At 49.4% G+C, this 20,455-nt stretch overlaps 1 protein-coding gene and 1 long non-coding RNA gene across 7 annotated transcripts in view; both read left to right on the top strand.

Annotated features, from left to right (window-relative positions):
- ARHGAP26 (Rho GTPase activating protein 26) overlaps positions 1-20,455 on the top strand; it is a 190,764-nt gene that overhangs the window by 5,737 nt on the left and 164,572 nt on the right. The window lies entirely within an intron of this gene.
- LOC138069074 (uncharacterized) lies at positions 16,826-18,128 on the top strand. The gene is made up of 3 exons (XR_011143863.1): positions 16,826-16,927; positions 17,144-17,295; positions 17,674-18,128. It is a non-coding gene; the product is annotated as an uncharacterized lncRNA (long non-coding RNA).

The following is a 20,455-nucleotide window of genomic DNA, read 5'->3' as shown; positions in this document are numbered from 1 at the left end:
CACTGGGTGAGAAGGAAACACTAACTTTTTCTATACCAGAGAGAAGTGAGTAAGTTGGAGTGGCAGTTTGGACAGAAGCTGCAATGCAGTTAGGTGGAGAGAGGGAGGTGAGGAAGGGGGAGCCTTCCTCATCGCCCTGACATAGGGATGCTGTGGGCTACAGGCATTTTTCTGGAGGCAGGACAGACCAAGCAGGGACTGGACAGCGGGGTGGCGGGTGCCTACTTGTTCTGCCTTGCTTGCAGAGGGGCCACGAGGCAGCTCTTGCCCAAAGCTCTCCTACTCTAGGTTTGTTAGATTGAGCTTATTGCACTTCTTAAAACGCACTGTGTCGAGAGCTGTATGTCAGGGAAGGAGAGACTCGTTTAAATGCACGCAAGAAACCGTCTCTCGTGGATTTTGTGGAGGGGCTGTTTGCAGTCACCCTGCTTTTGCCCTGTGTGAAGGTACGGAAAGAAATGATACTGCTGATTGACAGCTTTTTATTCCCTTCAATAAAAAACAAACAAAGAGAAATTCAAAAATAATCCTCATTTGCTGAAGGACTTGTCTTGCTAAATATCCTGCAGAGTCTAGGGCATCTCTCAAGTTTATATACATATAATTATTATTATCTTTTCAGAAAGGGAGTATCTGCACCTATTTCTGTTGTCTTCCATTACTGCTTCCTGATTCTTAGTGACCTGGTTTTCATGAAAACATGTCCCTCTTTCTCCCTTATACACCGTGCATAAATTATTCAGAAAGTTTTGCAAGTGCGAAGAACCAAAGCGAGACACAAATAATGAACTCCAAGCTTGAATACTGTGGGTTCTTCTGTGGATGAATCAGACTGAGCTGCTCTGTGGTGACAGGAGGTACCAGGAATATCCAAGTCTTTGGCCCTGTTATTTCCCCTACGCAGGTGAAATACCAGTCGGTCGGGAGCTTTGTCTTGCTCTGCAGCTCGCCTTGTGCCTGCGGGTACCGCAGCCTCCCATGGGCGTGCTTGACGCTGGCTCCAACACAACCCTCAACCATTTCTCTTTTGGTGGAGGGAAATTAGCAAGATCAGCCATATCAAGGCTTTATTTGCATGATGAGGAAAATCCTGGGATTTGGGAAGGATTTGGGTGGGAAGCCCAACACTGAGGAAAGGTGATGAGGGTCCTAGCTGTAGCTGTGGTAGAGCCTGGAAGCCTGTGGCGAATCGCGGTTTCTCTCCAGCTGAGTTTTGGGTGAAGATGGTGGTACTAAAGAGTTTTGTGGCTGGCTTCATAAAACAAAGTACATTAAGGTGGAAGATGTGAGGGGGATGCAGGCTTCTTAAACCTGTTGCCTCTCCTCGTACTACTAAGTGATGTGGGGGATTTTGTGCGTGGAGGATTGCTCAGCAGGCATTTTGAATGGAAATAGCTGCAGCAGGACTCTGCGCAGATGTGTCTTCCTTTCCTCGTGCAGCCCACCTAGTAGCTTCTCTGCGTGATCGGAGGTGTCATGTCACTATGGTGATCGGGCTGTGGATGTTACGGATTCTCTCCTATTTTGTGGGATCAGAAGCATGATGATGGAAATGCTCCTGGTTGACTAAAATGAGGAGAAAATCTGGACAAGTGAGTCTTGAGAGGAGTCACTGATGCACATCTGGACGAGGGCAGCAGCAAGCAGGGTTTCGAGTCTGTAACACTGCTCTTCAAGTGATGCCCGTTTGTCTGAAAAATGCCTTCTTGGAGTCGCAAGGTACTTGAAGAACAAAGAAATTCATCCCTGCACTACCCGTTTATTTCCAGAGCATCCATCCCCTGGGAGCGTATGAGGAAGCTTTTCCTTGCATGAGGGAAGTTGCCTGCGTGTGCTGGCTGGAGAAGGAAGCCTGGCTGGCTGGCTGGGGACAGGTGTGTTCTCCTGTGGGTCTGCCCCTGCCCCAGCGTTGCCTGCTGCCGCGCTAGCCTGGTTTTAAGCCAGCAGCCCCTTGCTGAGCTGATGAGCATAACCAACACTGAGATCCAAACCTCTGTCTGCACGGCCATTTAGGGAGGATAAAACAGTGACATCTGTTTGTGTGTCTGATTTTGACTGAGCTTCTTGGTTACTTATCTGAGTTTTGGGTCCTGTACAGTAGGGGAGACAGGAGGCACTATGGACTTGTCTTCTCTCTGGGTTTCTGGTTGATCTTTGGCCACTTGTGTGCATAGACCCAACAGGCTGACGAGCTGCAATGAAGGCTACAGGCCAGCATGGTGTCGCTTTTTTTTTCCTGCTTGTTTCTCTGACTTCTAAGCACTAATTTTAAGCCACCAAACTAGTCCACACCCCTGGTCTTAAGTGCACTTGCATGTTCCTGCGTAAATGCTGCCGCAGGGTACAATTTGTGCGTGCCCATAGGCCCTGGGGCTCCAGTGAGTTTTTTGCAGCTGGGCTGTTGGCATGCGGAGGGCTCTGAAGCTATGGCCACGTCCTTGCTCTCCGGTTTGTGGTGTGACAGCCGTACCTGGGAGCTCGCACCCCCAGCGGGGTCATGTTTCCCACGGGTTTCCTTGGAGCCAGGGCAGAGAGCGGAAGAAGGGCCGGCTCCCAAGGAGTGTCTCAGTCAGTGAACGCTTTGCCCTGGCTGCCCAAGGAAGCAGTCTGGTTGGTCTGGGGCTTTGGTTGTTTTTCCCTTGGTTATTTTTCATGCAGGACAGCTTTCTGATTGAGGTTGCTGCGCAGCTGCAGGAGGGGCAGTGCCAGCAAGGAAGGAGTGGGCCTGCACGGCCCAGCATGGAGAAGGTCGATGCTGGGCTAAGCCCATCGGCAACTGAGCCGTGAGCAGCCTCTGGCCAGCTGGGGCTGGGGATCGAGGTGATTGGACTGCTGGGGAGAGGACGTGGAGGAAGGCCCGGCCGTGGGCGCTGCGGGTGCCTCGCTGGTCTCGGTGGCCTCGCCGGGACCTGCGTGCTTGGTCCCGCTCGGGCGAGCGGCACGGCTCTGCTCCTGCCTGCTCGCCTCCCGAGGCTGCAATTTCCAGGGCAGCCGTCCCCATCGCTCGCCAGACACGCTTTACTTGAAGCCTGTCGGAAGAAATGCAGCCACCTTTCAATCTTCTCACGGAGCACACGCTTTTAATTAGTCTCCCAGTGGGGTGATCTGCATTAGTGCATGTACAGTTGGAATCGGAGAGGCTATCTGAAATCCCCCAGGTGCGCAGGTCCGCAGCGCAGCCAGGGGCTGGGCCCGCTGCCGGCGAGCCCCGCTGTTCCCAAAATTGGGGAGCCACGTTCCTGTGCAGGTCTGTTTTTATTTTATTTTTTTTTCCTTCCTGATGTACGTTTTGGGTTTCTCTAGTCGCTCCTCAAGTAGATATCTTGGATATATTTGTCTGCTGTATCTGTGTGCTGGATGGACAAGACACCTATGAGTTTGCCGTGCTGAAGCAGTGAGAGGCAGCAGTGTACCTGGGAGGTCTCTGCTTTTATGCGTTCCTGCAGTACGGTGAGAGGAGAGGACCTGTATGAGGAGCTGGAGAAGGGAGCTGTGAGTACCACCTGCTCAGGGGTTTGTGCCAAGCTGGATCCTGCTTCTCTGGGCTGAGCCAGGCCTGCGGACCTGTGCCCATCCTCCTCTGGTGAGCGTGCAGAGGACCTGGCTCCTCGGATCCCTGGCATTGCTCACGTACACTCCAGAGCAGTTGTTATTTACTTAGCATGATTTTGACACAAAGCTTGTACTCTCTGCACTTCCCCTTCTCATCCCACTGAGCGCTTCAACCCTCCCCCGTTGCATTGGACATTTGCAGTTTAATCATCTTTGCATGGCGCACAAAACAGCTCATCATGTGATGTGAGTGATCTCCCCAGAAGGAAAAGAGATGCACCTACTGTAGGAGAAGATGGGAGATTAATACCTTTAAGGGGAGACACAACTGTGCACCTGGGATGCCTCTGTTTTCATGGTGGCCTCATGGCTTAAGGAATAAAATGGCGTTGTGCGAGTCCTTCTTGCAGTGTCACAAATGTGTAGTGCTGGACTTGCAGATTGTGTTCTCTGGGATCGAATTGCACACGGATTTGGATTTCATTTCTTAACAGCTTCTTGCCAAAATCAAGGCTTTATCGAATGTTTGCATTCGTGATTATGTTCCTTTGTAACCCAGATATTGCAGTAGTTTGACTAGAGCTGGCACGTGAGTTTGTAACTTGCCTAGAAGCAAAAATGAAACTTTTTTCCATTTTTTTTAACCTGAGCAATTAATTTCCTTCTGATTTAAACAAGGCTTAGTCTTAGAATAAGGAAATGTGTTTTAGACTCCAACCAATACCTTCAATTGCCTTTAGCCCCACCTAACTTTGTCTGTTACCAAAATAGCTAAGAAGGTAGATGCGTTGCCTTTTTTTCTGTTCGTTACAAAAAACCACTAATTTGACTCTCTTGGTCCCCCCCCGGCAGAGTATACATGAAGTATTTTTCTCCTTAGTTTGTGCTTCCCTTCCCGTGACTTGCTGGGGACCATGTCCTAAGTGTTGAAGTAGGTGGTTTGGCTGAGTAGGGAGGTTGGATTGAGAGTGCAAGCTCGGTATGCTGGTGGCATGCGTGGCTCTCCAGGAGTGAGGATCATGAATGCCCCTTGGCTTTCTTCCTGTTGATTGATGTGGTTCTAAGGAGAACTTTTTCACGCTGAAAACCTCCCCTTCAACTTAGGAAGTGGATTCTGTGTCAGTTGGTGGAAGCGAGCTGAGGGTGGTGATGAAGGGGCTGTCCTGTTCCTGGCACGATGGGGAACGTGGGCTGAGATGCTCTCCACCTCTGTGAAGCAAAGGTGGAAAGCTATACCCTCATTCAAGAAACCGAGACAGGTAAAACGTTGCTGAGACCAAGGCTCTTGAAGGAATAAACCCTGATGGAGTTAACCATGGAATACATGTGTTTACTCACCACTACCTGCTCTGAATTAGGGAGGGTAATCCTGACTGAGGCGGGAGGAGAGCTGCACAGCTTCACAGGAAAGTAAATACAATGGTGGAATGTATTCTAAATGTCTTTGGTGTGCATCTCTGCTGGGTGAAAAGCCTTAGGCACTTTAGAGGAGGAACTGTCTTGGGCTGCCTAATAGTTCTCTTGGGATGCTGTCTGTGGTGAAATGTCCCCATTGCATGGTACTGCTGAGGCCTCGCTGACCACAGTAGTCATCGATGGCCAGAGCAGCTCACGGCAGGGTAAAACAAGCTGCTGGAAGAGTTGCCCCTTTCAGGAGCAGCAATCACCAGCAAGAGGAGGAATACCTGTCCCCTAAGGGAATCAGAGCCGCTGCGCTGGCCCAGTGGTCCCTTCTGACCCATTCTCCTGGGCTCCAGTGTTGACATGGGGAGGTGAAGAACGTATCTTGCAGAAACCCATGAACACTGGGAATCCTGGGGTGAAGAAACCTGAAGCTATTCTTTGATTATTTTCATCTGTTTTGCCCTGCTCATCTCTTTAAAAGAGCAGTAACAACCAAAACCCTCCCCTCTTCTGTGTACAGATTGAGGAAATCGGAAATGGAGATATAGGGATTTAGAGCTTATCTTTTTAGTAATAGCCCTTATTTTTGCAGGTGCAAACATTAATGATTAGAGATGTGCTCCTGACCAGGAGACACCTTCACTTCTTGCAGACTTGAATTTGAGGGTGAATCAGTGTTATGCTTTCTAGAGGGTGGAAAAAAAACCCTTGTTGGGTTGCTGCAGCCACTGGAATTAAATTCTGTGCTGGTTGCCTCTTAGGAAATGATATTTGGAAGCACCAATTGAGCAAGCAGTGCTAGAAGCCTACCAACACCAATCGAGAGGTAGGATTTATCGAGGTGAGTCATGCTGCTTTCAATGCAGAGCACGCTTTACATTTTCAAATTGCTGAGAAATTTGTCTTATGGAGGGAGGATTTCTCAGGACTCAGAAGCACGCACCCCATGTCTGTTCAGTGTGGTGTGAAGCTGCTGAGGACTTCAAGATTGCCCAAAATCTGAGCAGAGTTCAGGGCCTTAAACTGGCAGATCTAACTGGATGTGGGAGGAAGCTGTGGGAGAAACCCAGGCTCGTTCCTGGACTTTCGCAGAGATGGTTATGGTGGGACATGGGACTTGCCAAATCAGCTTGTTCCATGTGCTGGCATGCTATGAACAGCTCTGGCTTCAGGAAATGAACTGTTGCTCTTGTCCTGTGTGCTCTTTTGATGCTCAAACTCTATTATTCAGTGAATTCTTACTTTAGTATTGTAATTGCAGCAGGTGATGATCTTTAACACTTTTGAAATCTGGTTGCTTTATCTAGATCTATCTTTCCTTGGGTTGGCAGTGCACTGGATTTCTTCCTCTTCAGTTTACTTGTTGCTTATTCAAATATGTGGCAGCTTGCTCTACCAAAGTAGAGCTCACAAAGATTTTCTAGCTTTTCATCGCTAAGTGAAATAAATCTAAACCGGCAGATGTGATCTCTTTAGCAGCTTGAATGGAAGTCTAAGATTATATTGTTACTAATAATAATACATACATTGAGAGCTTTGTATAGATTTCAGCTAACTAATCTTCAGTAATACCTTTGGGAGTTAGGAGGTAAGTGTTATCCCCACTTTAATATGTGGAAACTCAAACAAAGTTGAAGCAACTGGCCTAAGGCCAGGAAGTGAATCAGTCGCCAAGGCAGGATTAGAATTTGGGGCCTCCTGGTTCCCAGCCTTGTGCTTGTTCCTGCAGACCACACAGCCTGATGCTGTCTCTGTTCCCATTTAAAATGTAGTCATCTTCGTGAACCTGTCATAACCAAGCGCTCTGCGCCTCTGCTTGTGGTGTGACTCAGATCAAGATGGCTTTTAAGCCATGCTGTCGGATGTGGGGTCGGATGCATCGCAGGCTTAGCATCCTCCTGCTTAAAGAGAGGAAAATAGGAGGTGGGGGGATAAAATCTGCCAGTTTTAGGTTCTGCAGTCTAAATGTCATCATTTTAGAGCTGTTGGGTCGGTCTTGTTGTTTTTGAGAAGAAAGCTTTCTCTGCGTCTGGTTTGGGAAGATCTTTAATTGACAGTGCAAACTTGAGCAGTAGCTGGGCATTGTAAATTCTTCCTGCATTGCCAGCTTGTGTTTTTTACACTGGCTGTACAAGGTAACCACAAGACCAATTAGAGAGGGGAAGCACATGATTTTTGGTTTTTGTTTCTAAGATGAGTTACTTTTGTTTTTTCTGCTTTGTTCATCTAGTGAAGATGTAATTTTGCAACCTTTCTTAGCCTCAAACTCATGGCTCATCCATGTCAGGATGTATTTTTCACCTCCCCTTCCTTTCTGAAAGGCTGTAGGAAACATTCAGTGCAAGGATTATTTTGCAATAAGGGAGAGGTACATAACTATAGTTCAGCCACCACTGAGCCAACAGGACCAAAGAGAAAGAAGACTTGTTCCTTCTCTGCATGGTCTGCATGGCTTTTATAGTCACATATTTAATAGCTTATCTGGTATTTTATTCAACGTAGATGTAATACAAATAGTAATACTCTGATTCATTTTCAGCACAATTTAAAAACTCTTGCTCTCCAGTGGAGAGGAGCAACGGGAATATTTCTCTGCTCTAGAGAAGCTGGTTGTTCCTGTTGCTGAGCTTTCCGTTGTGAATTTTGTGTGTGGATTCCGCTTACGGATCCCCTGGTATTTGCAAGGGAGGTGAGCTCTGCCCTCCCCTCCAGTCTGCCTCCGCAGAGGACAGGACAGAGTTAGCTTTTGTGTCTCAGCCTAAATACCAACAGCACTTGGGTAGTGGAAAGGCTGCAATCACAGACTGACATTGAGAACGAAAACCCGGGAGAAGTCTTTTGTGAGCTTTATGGGAACTTGTGCACTTTTTCCTCCTAAATGGGTGTCTGCTCGCTGTCCCACACGGGTACCCAGCCCTGGGTGGGTGCACACCTTCCTTTACGTTGTTGCCTACCCTGAGCACCCACGCTGGAGATGAAGCCCGTTGCATGATCCTCGAGGAAGGCGCAGCATTCCTTCCTGCCGTATGCAAGCTAGGACGCTTTTGCTATTTCTGTGTGCAGGGAACTGGAAACACAATGCTGATATCGAAAGCAAAGAGCCTGGATTTAAGCTGGGATGGGCTCCTCTTTAGTTAAAGCAGTAAATGCTATGCTTGTGTCACTTCCAGCCTGTAACTCTACTCCGGCGCATCTTCTCTTACATTTCACTGTACTGAGATACAGCTGGATCTGGCCTCTCGTTAAGACCAGAGAAAGAAACTCTGGTGAGCAGGATTTTGGAAGTGCAGGAAGTTTGCATACATTATTACATCTTTTAAATTATGCTAGGAGAAAGATCATTAACAAAGCATTGAAGGCCCTTTTAATTGGGAGTGTGCTACAGAGCAAATCTGGGCATGCGTCCCGGCACACTAGTTCTGGTGACATCGTCTTAAGAAGTTGCTGTCCCTGTGCCTCAGCTCTCAGCTGTGGCACTGCAGACACTAACCAGCTGCACCCCAAACCAGGGTGTCAAAATGACGGGATAAAATAAACCCTATTGGATTGTTGAGGGATGGATTGGGGAATAAACAGCTGCTTTGAAAGGCAGAATCTTCTGAGATTGATTTCATTGCCAAAGTCAGTGTATCATGAAAGCACATGCTTGTTTTTTGAGGAAAAAATCTAAGTAGAAGCTGTATGAATCTAAGAAAGTTAAAGTGCCACAGGAGCAGAGGTGTGGAGAGTGTGTTTCATGGTGGGTTGTCAGGTGGCAGGATGGGATCTGCTGGTGTGCTTCCAGCATCCATCAGGAAACAGCCATTTGCTCTGTCTTGCTTACACTCAGAAGTAAATAGATTTGCCTCATTTGGATGTAGAGGCATTTTTTTCCCTAGGTCATTTGGGCAAAGACTGCTGGTGTGCATGTGTTTGCTGTGTGCTGGCTCCAGGGTGTGCTTCTCGTGAAGAGTGTCTTTGGAGAGCTAAGGAGTAGTTTTCATGGCACTAGTGGGAGAGTTGGAACGTTGTGATGCCTTCATTTCTGTTGTCTTCCCCTTGCAGCATGCTGTAGCCATGTTTTTACATCTCTTAAAATGAGCTTAGCTCTGTTTTAGGGGGACAGGGGGTTGGGTGGATGACTTGTTTCTCTTGCATATGCTTTTTTTCACATGGCTGCCTGCAGCTGAGGGATCGGCATTCAGGAACGTGGCTGTTCTCTCCTGGTACCTTCCCATCCTTCCTCAGCTTGGATAAAAAACACTTGTGTCCGGGGCCGTAGACTGAACTTGCGTACCTGAGCAGAGGCTGCAGGCAAGCTGGCACGGTCTCATCTCAGGTCTGCTGCTCCTTGCAGCCCTGACACCAGCAGGCTATTTACCAAGTGATGCTACACCAAGCACTTTGTGCAGCGAATGCTGTGGTATCTGAGTGGCCTGGCCCTCTGCTTTGAGGGCTTTTTTTCCTCTTCTGAGGGTGGTAATTCATTGTAACATTCAAAGTGCATGCAAGGAAATAGTGTTTCCATGGCTGCCGTGGCGTCTACAGAGAGCAGATGACGTGACAGTCCCGGGCAGTCTGGTGCGCTTCCTTGTCTTTCTGCAGATCACTCTGAGCAGCCTTTCTCTGTTCCCTGCAGACCAGCGTCTGCACCTTCTTTTCCGGCTAATCTGAGCTCGAGCAGGAGGCCGCCACTGCTCCTCTGGGCCTTATAAGCAGACTGCAGAAGGAGGGAGTGTTCGAGGGGTGAACAAGATAGTGAACGAGTGCCGTGTTAGCTCCTGCTTCTTGTCTGCAGAAACCAATAACCTTCAGACATCGTTAGCATTAGGCCTTGAGCTCCTCTCTTCTAGGAGGGGATGGAGGAAGCAGGCAGCTGGATCAGGAGATTTAGCAGGGCTAGAGCCCTGCTTATGGTCTCTGAGCATGTTTTAATTGAGGGTTAATCACACTTGGAGACCATCAGCAGCCGTGTTGCTGCAGCACTCGCTGCCTGGACAGGGATCTTACGCTTGCTTCTAGGTGGGGGTGGGACATGTGGAGCTGGCGCCTGCTGAACCCAGCATGCGTTTTGCTTTCCCTCTCCCACGAGCTTGATGGAAAGCCAAGTCACTTAGTCAGGGCATGGGGGAAGGTGCTGAAGTTCTTCAGAAGAAAGCAGATAAAGTCAGAGCCTTAAGAGCTGTTTTCCTGCCTCCCAGAGACCCCAGATGAGTTAGTGCAAGGCTCAGCTGCACTGACGCCTCTGCCAGACCTGCCTGGAGGAGAAGGGACTAGGCCGCGTGCTCCACAGCATGCTAGAAACCCAGATGGTCGTTGGCTTGGGGAATGGCAGATACCAAGGTTTGGGGAAGGGAGCAATGAGTGGTGGCCTTCTTTCTAGGCCAGGTCCTTTCTAGGAGGACTACATCCTCCTATTTGAGGACAAATGAGTTTTCTTGGGGAGGTGACTAGCTGTGAGGCAGCACCTTGGATGAACGCAGCATGGGGCGAGTAGAAGGGAAGCCCTTCCCTTGCTGGTGCACATGTCCCTTATGGCTGCAAGGCTTCGTAAATGCATCTGCATAAAGTGTGTGGTTGGGCTACCAAAACAACCTTCACTTGAGGACCGAGTGAGCTGACCTACCTCAGTGATACCAAAAGTCTCTTCTGGGGCTGAAGCTTGGCCCAGGTGGCCCTGGGCTTCTCGGCCGGTGAAGCAGCTGCTCACTTGTGTGCCACTGGGTGAGGAGGGCCGTGGGGCCGGGGGTCTGGGTACTGCGCCCTTCAGGCCAGAGGCAGTGGAGAGAGGACAGGCTTTTGCATATGGGCTTGCATCTCTCTGTGGGCCTGGCTGGGAGGCAATGATGCTCTTGCTGAGCTAACAGCTTGGCAAGTGGCTTCTGAAACCTTGCAGGCTGCTCTGTGAGGGGTGCAGTAAAGGTGACGGTACCAAGCAAAACGTCCTTGAACTGCGATTCTTCTGGTTCAGAGCATTTTGGGCAGCTCTTCAATTTCCTTTTGTCATCTTCCAGCAGCTAACCCAGGAGGAGGATGTGCTTTGCTAGGTATTTATCAGTCCTTTTTTTTTTAATCTGTTAATTTTAAGCATAACCACACGAGCCAACTTCACATGCAGCATGATAAATAGATTTAGCGTGACCTATTGTGGGTGGGGAGGGGAGGGAAAATGAGGGAGAACTTGTACTGAAATCTGCACACCCTGTTCGCTTCACTGCTGCTGCTTATGAATCATCTCTCCTCTCCTCCAAGCATGTGAGCTAGCTGTCATAGTGAAAGCCGCTACCATCAGAAAATAATCTATTTTGCTTGTTTTCCTGGCATGCTCCCCTCCATCAGCCTATACCACCAAGACTTTTCCACCTGCTGGTTTGTTTTGTTTTGTTTTTTAATTGCTCTGTGCAAAAGTAGGTTGCCTTTATGCAACCTCTCCTGTAGACAGCAGACATGTGCCATTCTGAACCAGGAGGATGCTTTGTTGTTAGGATATTTTCTGAGGTGCTATGCACAAGAATAGTCTCAAGCATGGCATGGCGGAGCAGTGAATTACATTCCCATTCTGATTTTCTCTGAAGTCAGTTGCCTGGCTCTGCCTCTGCTCCCATCTGCCGGTGGGGAGAGCTATAATTCATGACGTTTCTATGGGGTAATGAGGAGAAACGCATCCCGTATCAACATCTGCAGATCTCCTGCTAGTGTCTGAGAAGAGGAGACTGCAGTGGCTGAAAATGCTCTGAAGAACGTTCACCATGGTGTAGTGATGGAGGGGAGGGAGGAGAGAAGGGGAAGTCTTCTGCTTTAATGCCAAGCTATTTTCTAGCTTGAGTTCAGGCGAAGTACACAAGCCTCCAAACCATATGGTTTCTGCATGTTAAATGGTGGGCAAAGCCGTGCGGCACATGGGGCTGGAGAGTGCGTATGTGAGAAAGAGATGAGTGATCAGAGAAAGGCCACAGATGCTGTTTCCTCTTCTTTAATTGCAACTGAGACACATGGCGTTTGTCGTAGGCTGAGAGTTGTCATGGTTTAGTCAGCTAATGCACAAACTCTTTGGTGCGGTCTATTTGCTTATTTTGATTTCCTTACGTTTTTTTTTAATTAACTTTAGCTGAGCCTGAAGAGGAAGCATTTTCTTCTTCCTGGAGCCTGTCAGCGTTCCTGGAACGGCTGCAGCAGCCGTGGAGGCGTTCGGCGGTGCCGCAGCAGCGTCCCTCGGTCGTTGGCTGGCGCGGCCCTGGCCGTAGCGCGCCGTCCCGCTCCGGGAAAGCAGACCGCGTGCCGGCTGCGGTGCACCCCCTTGGAGGGCAGGGAAGGCTCATCCCTGCGTTGGCGGCGCGGGGAGCCTTCCTCTGGCAGCCCATCGCGTGCTTGCTTGCTGCTTTTCTCTTCCTAAACGATTCCTGCTAGATGAGTCTTTCTCTCAAAAGACAAAAACGCTCCCTTTGTTCTGAGCTGCAGCATAAAAGAATCTGTTTTTAAAAGATATGAACTGTTTATCTAGAGATAGGCAATAAATAGCTCATAAAACGGTTGGAAAATAAGACCCTTTTTTTTTCCTCTTAGAATGAGAACTTGGCTGTTTGTTTGTACAGCTCTCCAAACTGATAGTGGCGTAGTGGATGTTGCAACTGGGGACTGCTGAGCTGAAGGCCAGACGAGCTGCAGTTACGAGTTCACAAAGTTTAGTTTACGTACAGCGTTTGCAGCGATGCGCTGTGAGGAAGTTATCGTAACCGGTGTTCAGCAGCCTCGCGGCTGCCGTTGCGCCGGGCTTCTTGCTGTGTGTGGGACGTGCGTGTGTGCGTGCTTGCGCTTTTTTCTTTTTAGTGGCGTCTAACCGTGCCTCAGTAGCTTAATGAGGGAAGCGTAAGGGGGTCGGGTCCTTCACACAGAGCGAGTAACCTGTGGAATACAGGTATATCTTTTAAATAACGTTGCCCAGCAGAGTTTCCCCGTACTGCTTTTTCTAGCTGGAACCGTGTCTGTCAAGAGCAATGCCCTCATCAAACACTGGTTGCTTAGCAATGATTGTTTTTAAAAAGAAGGCATTGCAAAACCAAAACACTGCTTGGTATTACCCTGGTTTCCCTCTGCTTCCCGGAATGGCATTGCTCAGGGCGCGCGGGAGAGGGAAGGACTGAAAGCTGCTCTTTATTTTTTTCCACGGTTTTGGGGAGAGAAGGGTCTTGCCCTTGTTCCAGCATTTGCAGAGAGCCGGTGGGTGTACCGGTGGAATAACAGACTATAGCTGTACCCGCGGAGGCAAGGTCTGTTGCCTCCTTGGTGGTTGTGCCCTGGCTTGTTGTTTCCCTAACCGATGTCATCAGGAGCTCCTGGGTTTGTGCTTGAACAAGAATGATTTATGGGGAGGGGGGAAATATTTCCCAGTATTGAATTTCCAGCCCTTCCAATCTAGGTGACTGCAACTTTGGAAGACTTAAACTACTGACGCGTTCTGGACCTTGCATCGCTAAACAAGCCACCGGCACGTAGTGGGGAAGGGACTCCCTGGCGTTTTAGTGCAACGGCTGGTATAGCTTCTGTGGCATGAACACCTGAAATTGCGCTGGCCGTGGTGCAACGTCTGCATCGGGCCCTCTGCTACTGTGGGATCTGTCCTGGGAAAGTTGGGAGTGTAAAGGGCACAAGGATCTTTGTGGGGGTGACCGCGGCTGGTTCTCCAAGGAGTCCCAGCTCCCCATTGTTTCTGAGAGATTTATTTCCTAAACTGTCAGAACAGGTACAGTTTCTTACCCACCATGTTTGTGAGGGCTTTGTTGGATTATTTTTTTCCCTATAAAACAGGCAAAATTGACTCGTTCAGTGGTGATCTTTCTGCGATCGTGGTGGGGAAGCACAGGAGACAAAAGGATTTCCCCAAATTCCTTGAGAGGAAAAGGAAGCAGACTGCCAGAAACTTATTTTTGAGGGTCTCGGAGATGACCACACTTTTCCTTCGGTCACCTGCTGGCCGTCAGGCCTTTGTGACGATACCATGATAGCAGGGCGTACTGCCATGGTGATTTGGGAGGTGTCCCCTTGCCAGGAAACCTGTAGGTTCCTCCAGCAGTGCAGGAATGAGACCTTTGTGTCTCTCTACAGCTTCCTTTCTTCTCCTGTCCCTTTGAAAGCTAGGTTTTTGGTTGGTTTGTTTGCCCTCCTCTCTGCCCCTTGTCCCTATCCTGCTGTCTGCCAAAACTTTTGGCACTTGCAGGATCCTCCAGGTCCACCTGGCTTTCCCGGGGAGAAGGAACGTGCATCAGCCCTGCTTTGTCTTTGGAGTGTGAAGGAAAGGTATTCTTAGGATACTGTTATTTTTTCCTGGTAGGTTGTAGTTGTGTCTCCTTCTATGCTAAATACCTGTCACTAACCGATAAACTCCAAATATGATTCCTTGCCTCACTTTCCTGCATTTCGTGGGGTGTTCTTGGGGCTGAGGTCCAGCATTCGCTTCCTGAAGCTCAGGTGGCCTCCCCACCTCTGATTTCGCCATTCACTGTTCCTCCTTCTTTCCTGTGATCCAGAGCTTGCTTTGCCCCTGCCTGAGCCTGCCCTGTTTCATCAGCTGTGTACCTCTGTCTGGAGGGTGGGAATGCCCAAACAGACACGTGGAAAGCCATCTATTCTCTTGGGTCCGAGCAATGTGTTGGTGTCCCCCTGTGTCTCTGGGCAGGAGCTGGAGCGTCACTCTTGTCCCTGCTCCTAGGGCCCGGAGGCTTTGTCAGAGCAGTGCACAGGCAGAGGGAGCATCATCATGCAGCAACTCTTACACAAGTAACTTCATAAAATATTAGGTACAGCTCTGTAAGTTGTAAGTGAATTTCTTCAAGTCATCATATGGCCAAAATAGGATTTCTTTTATTTATTTATGGTGTGTTTTTTATGTAAAAAAGACTATGGAGAACTACTTCTTTGGAGATTAAATTTTCAGTTGCATTTTCTGTTCTTATAGAAACGTGTCACTGCAGAGTGTGACAACATATTGGTATCGATAGAGAAGGATCAACAAGCTCTCGGTCAGTGCCTGTGCGCTGATGCTTCGGGCACACTGTCTGCCCTTCGCAGCCAGCTGTGTTGATTGGTGTGTTTTGGAGCGGGCTGTCGCTTCTTCGGGGTCTGTGGAGGCTCCGTGTGACCACGTCCAAACCGGCTACCAAGTCTACCTGGTTCACCGCTCCGACCCGGAGGAGCGGCAGGGGTGCCTGGTCGGGGATTTCCCCCTGCGGTGGAGGTATGCTTTGCCTGCTGCTGCCTGCAGGGCAGCCTGGGAGGCGAACACCTCTTCAAAGGGAAAAAGCATCCAGCATGCTGAGCTGGTATCTTATGCAATTCCCCTCCACATCAGGCTGCTCTCATATGAGAGAAGTCACCTTAAGGGCTTTCACACCCTTAATGGTGGACTGATTTTGCCACATCTGCGGTCCATGGGAAGGCTTGGCGGCTGGGCCGGTAGCAGGACTGGGAGCACGGGGCTGCCTACGTGGCCCTGGTGCAAGCTTTGGTAGAGCAAAAGCACTTGCCTTTTTATGAGAAATGAAGCCCCCTCATTTTCTAAGGCGTTGCTGGTGATGTCCTCCTTTGGGCAGCCTGGTCTAACTGGTTCCACCGCTGCTTTCTCCCTGGGACGCCGAGTGCTGGCTGTGCACAGCGCAGCGTCCTTTTGCAAGCAGCAGCAGAGCCCATCGTAGAGCTGAGGAGGAGATGTTGCCCTTGCCAACGCCCAGGAGCCTGGCCAGGCGTTGGGCCAGGGACTTGTAGCCCACGGAGCTTGTCCAGTGCCGCACCGAGAGCAGAAGACCTGGCTCTGACTCCAGAGACCTGTGCCTGGCTTTCCTCCTGGCCTTGTCCTTTTTGAAGGCGAGGAATGAAGAAGAAAAACCCCAAGGTTTTGCAAAGATACCCTGCAAACCATTAAAGCAAAATCCCCCAGATTCTTGCTGCCTCTTTTTGCCTTTGGGCATAAACCAGATATCTTTTGCTTTTCTTTTATCCCCTGAAGACACAGCAGTGACCGCAGAGCCTGGTCTTCCCTGGCTTTGTGTCTAGTACCTGCATGGGATGCACCAATTTCAGTAGCCTGCCTACTGGTTGGCCCAAGAAGACAGTAGAAACACCTTATGGACATCTCTAAGGGTGCAAAAACTAGCAGATGCTGAAGAGAAGATCCAGCTGCCCAAAAGAAGTTTGACTACAATTTCCTTTTCTCCTTTCTGGTGGATTTTTGGGGGTGGAGGGTAGAGAAGACTCAGTAATCAAAACAGTAACAGCCTTTGAGTCGCTGAAGATGATGTCTGAGGTGGAACTTACTTCCAAGACCGTGTTTTTCCGAGCCTTGCCTGGCTCACGGGGTGCTCCGGGAGCGTGGGTGCCCCAAGTGCAAGGAGAATGACCCATTGTGCGTCATTACTGGAGTATATCCCAGTGACCTGTGCTACGGTTCCTGCTCCGTGGCTGAACCAACTAGCCATGAAGCATGTGAAAGAATGAGGCAGTCTGTCAAAGGAGACTTTGTGCTGCAGTTACGCTTAGGCAAGAGGCAACGGCTCAATCACAGGTCAAGCTCTACTGTAAGTTCATAGTGTGTGCTACAGTCACGTTTTAGTGGAGTTTGTTGTGTAGTGCTTTGTGTGATTAAAGTGCTGAAGAGAGGCTGTGGGGGGATTAAATGGCATCTGCCCGTTGCCTCTGGCCTCTCAGATCAGTCCCCTCCATCTCGTAACACTGTTGTGATTGAAATAGGTCAAAACACAGGACCAGAACCATGTTGTCTTGTTTGAGTTGCTCGTTGGAGAGGATGTGCCTTTAGACAGCGCCAGTGCAGGTGGGATGTCAGTACTTTTAGATGTTGTTTGCTAGATCCACTTATGGACAATCTCCGCTTTCCCACCAGAGCAGTTGCAATGGGTTGTGACTGACTTCTTGAGCTTGTCTCACCACAAGAGTGCGAAGCCAGGCCTTGTCCCTTGGTGCGGAGCGAAGCCAGCCCAGGCAGGTGAGGAAGCCGCTGTGCTGCGTGGTACACATCTGCTTGTTGCACCCTTCTTGAGGTTGAATTTCAGTGTGAGTTAGAGAAGGAAAGAGTGAAAAATTTCCAGTAATCCATGCTGTCCCATGTCTTCTAGTTGCAGTTAAGATAAACACTGACTAAAGGGTTTTTGTGTGCTGGACACTCAATCAATTACAACTTCTGTTTATTGCCCCTCTCCAGGGGATGTCAATGCGTGGCTGTTCGGCGTCTGTGCGCGGCGCTGGCGTAGCTGCTCTCTGGCTCGGGGCTGCCGCGTGCCGGAGCGCAAGCCTTTGCCGGGGGAGCCGTGGGCGCTTCGGCTGTGGGTCAGGACGCGAGGGAGGAGGAGCATGGTGAGCTCTGGGCTGTCGTGCAGACCTGCAGCATGGTGTCCTGTCAAACAGATGCGTGCCACACGCCCAGCTGGGACGCGCGGGGCGAGGGAGGCAGGAGATCTGGCCGCGTTGCTGGAGCAGGCACCTAGGAGAGGTGCAGCCAGCTGCTGGTGCTGACCGAGGTGGGGGGGTTGTTCGGGTGTTGGCTCGTGCAGTCGGTCATGGCAGGCGAGGCGGCGGGCAGCTGGGGTGCTGCCTTAGCTCTGGGGGGTTAGGAGAGCCTTCTTGTTTGGGTGGTTCTTGGGTGAAATGACTGAGGGATGGGATTTCTTCCAGCTTTGGAGAGCTGAGCCCCATGCCTGGTTGTTCTGCCACTGCTTTGTTTTCGTTCTGCAGCTGCCATTTATGAGGGCTGATATGGAGGAAGCCAGAGGCTTTGTGAAGACAAAACGTTTCCTGATGTGAGCAGGAAACCAAACCCTGCTGGGCTGCTGGCTAATGCCTTGCCAGACAGGCATGATACCAACGTGGCTTAAAACACATCTTTGCCTTCAACAGTCAGCTCTTCCTGTGATGACCACTGAAAGAAATGTAAATGTAGCCAGGCTCTGGGGTAGGCAGGTTTCCTGCATCCCTGAGCAAGCTTTCAAGTTAAGGCCTATTTACTTGGGCTTTGATCATGTAATTAAAAGGTCAGTTTAATCTCTGCTTTTCTATCATGTGGCATTTTTGTCCTTACTATTAAGCCTGTACTTTAGTGAGTGGGGTGTTGGCAATCCTGGAGCAGACAGCCGTGAGATGACAACGCTGGAGGTTGTGCTGCAGGTGGCAGCTCCGTGCTCACCCCCAGGACCCCGGCCCCCATCGGGAAGCGCTAGCTGGGACCTGGATGCTTCGTCTCAGCCTCACCGTGGCCCCGAGGCCCTTGTATCTTTGGCTAGTAAAGCCGAGGATCGTTTGACCCTCCCTCCTGGGCATCAGTGAGGATCTGCCCTTCTGAGCGAGGCAGAGCGCACCCAGCGCTGGCGTAAGCTCTGCCGTCAGGTGTGGGGCGCAGAAGCTCGTAGTTCTGCCCTGGGATGCAGTAAGCTGGAGGTCAGGCTCCGGGAAACCTGTCTTTCCCCCCAAGAGATCCTTAAGCTGCAGAGCCTTCCTCTTTAGAAATCAAGTAGTGTCCCTGCTGGGCTGGCTATTAACTAATTAGGTTTAATAACAAACTAATCCAAATGCATGGTTTTTGTGTGAGGTAATCTGCTCCCTCGCTTGGCGTTAGCACATGGTGTCTGGTTTGGAGGCTTCTGCTGTAGAAAAGCGACTCTTGAAACAAACCCGCCCGGGCACACCGAGCACAAACGCCTGAACGGTGCAGCTCCCGAGCCGACAAGCCCGCGCGCGCAGTGTAATTACCCTTGGCTCCTGGTACTGTGCATCCTCTTTTACTAATGGGTTATTAACTTATTCAGAAGCAAATTTCTCTTGGATTAGTGTCCCCTAAATTGATTAACCGTCTCAGACGGAGCATTTTATTTTAATGAAATGTGATTCCAGGCTCCAGTCAATGAATTATTATGGAAACAAGAGGAGAACAATCTGCACTGTTTCTGTAGGTCATCTTTTCAGGGTTTAAAAAGAAAAGAGAAGCAGAAACGACTCAGAGGACAAATTATAATTACCAAAGGAGCATGTAATGTTATCGTCTATCTGCCCTCCTGCCCCCCTGCAGCTAAGGAGCTGTGAAAAAGAGTTGTGAACAAAATCTGGCATTTCTGTCTTGCCTTCTGTAACAACTATTTGTGAAATTCAAAGTAATCAGAGCTTCATAAAATAGGCAATTTGTATTTAATGTACACATTTAATGCATTTCTATATATATGCTAAATAGGAGAGTGATTAGCTGCCTTCTTGCTGTGGAGGAAGCAGGAGCGCAGCTTTACAGCACCAAATAAAGCTTTTGCGGCTCTGGAAGAGGATGTGAAGGCAAATGCCGTATCCTGTTGAAACTTCTGGGGAAGTGGTGTGTTCTTCGAGACCTTCTGTAACGGGCTTGGAAAGGACATGGGAACTCTGCACTTGTAAAAGGCTCAGTATTTTTAATGAGCACAAATAGTTCATGTTTTGCAACTGATTCAGTAGCTATTGCACGTGGCATCTGCATCCCTCCTGCCTGTGGGGGTTCTTCATTTAGGATCTGTTCAGTTCATATGTAGATATACATGTGTCTGTGCGTATATAAATGTGTGTGTGGGGGTATAAATGTGCTGTGTGTATAAATATATGTGAGTGTGTATATATACTTTTGTTTGTTTGTTCCTAATGTCAATGGCATAGAGAGCTCTGGCTGGTGGTTGCTCCCCTTTCTTTTAAGCGCGCAGAAGGGCAACTCTGGGCACGGGAGGCTGGTGTCCCAGCGTGGGTGTCCTGGCGGCAAACGCAGCCAGGACTCTGTCGGATCCAGGGCATACTCAGGTAACAGCCTGCTTCTGTGCTGCTGTCGTTTCTGGGATTATGAGAATTTTTGTGACCTCTAGCTGCCAGCACTGATGACAGGAGGTGCCTGCTTTGAGCACCTAAGACATACGTGTCTGGCATGCCTGCTTCTTTGCTGGGAGGTATTTTTAGCATGCGAACTACCTTTTTTGTTCACAGCATTGTGTGAGTAAATATAGGGCCACTTTAAGTCTATAGCTAGAGCTTGAACCGTGCTGGGTGCTGGCTCGGGCTCCACGGGAGCAGCGTGTCCTGGGAAGAGCATGCAGCCTGGGGATGCCTCTTCCAACAGGACTTTTTGGTGGAGCAGCGTGGGAGCAAGAGGGGAGGTTGCAGCAGGAAGAGTGGAAAATCAGTATTTTAAATCCTTGTTGTCCTGAATAAATTGAAAAATCTTTCATAATTTCAAGCTTGCAACTCGGCAAACGTGAATTAACACGGCATTTTTTTATTTGTACGGTACGTTGCCTTTGGAAATACTAACTAGAGCGATAGGGAAGTGGCAATGAAATGGAAAACTAAAGTTTTGCAGGTACTTAAGCTGTCATCTGTGTTTGCTGTCCTGACGCTTCCCTCATCTGCTTTTAATGTGTTGAATATTTACATTTGATTTTATTTTAGGACCTTATCTGCTCCCACCTGCACTCGCTGCCTGTGCTTTGAAGCCCTACTGTCCGAGACGGACGTTGTT

The sequence above is a fragment of the Struthio camelus genome, chromosome 13, assembly GCF_040807025.1.
Source record: "Struthio camelus isolate bStrCam1 chromosome 13, bStrCam1.hap1, whole genome shotgun sequence".
Taxonomy (NCBI): Eukaryota; Metazoa; Chordata; class Aves; order Struthioniformes; family Struthionidae; genus Struthio; species Struthio camelus.
Note: the sequence above shows the minus strand (reverse complement) of the source record. Positions and strands in the feature narration are given on the sequence as shown.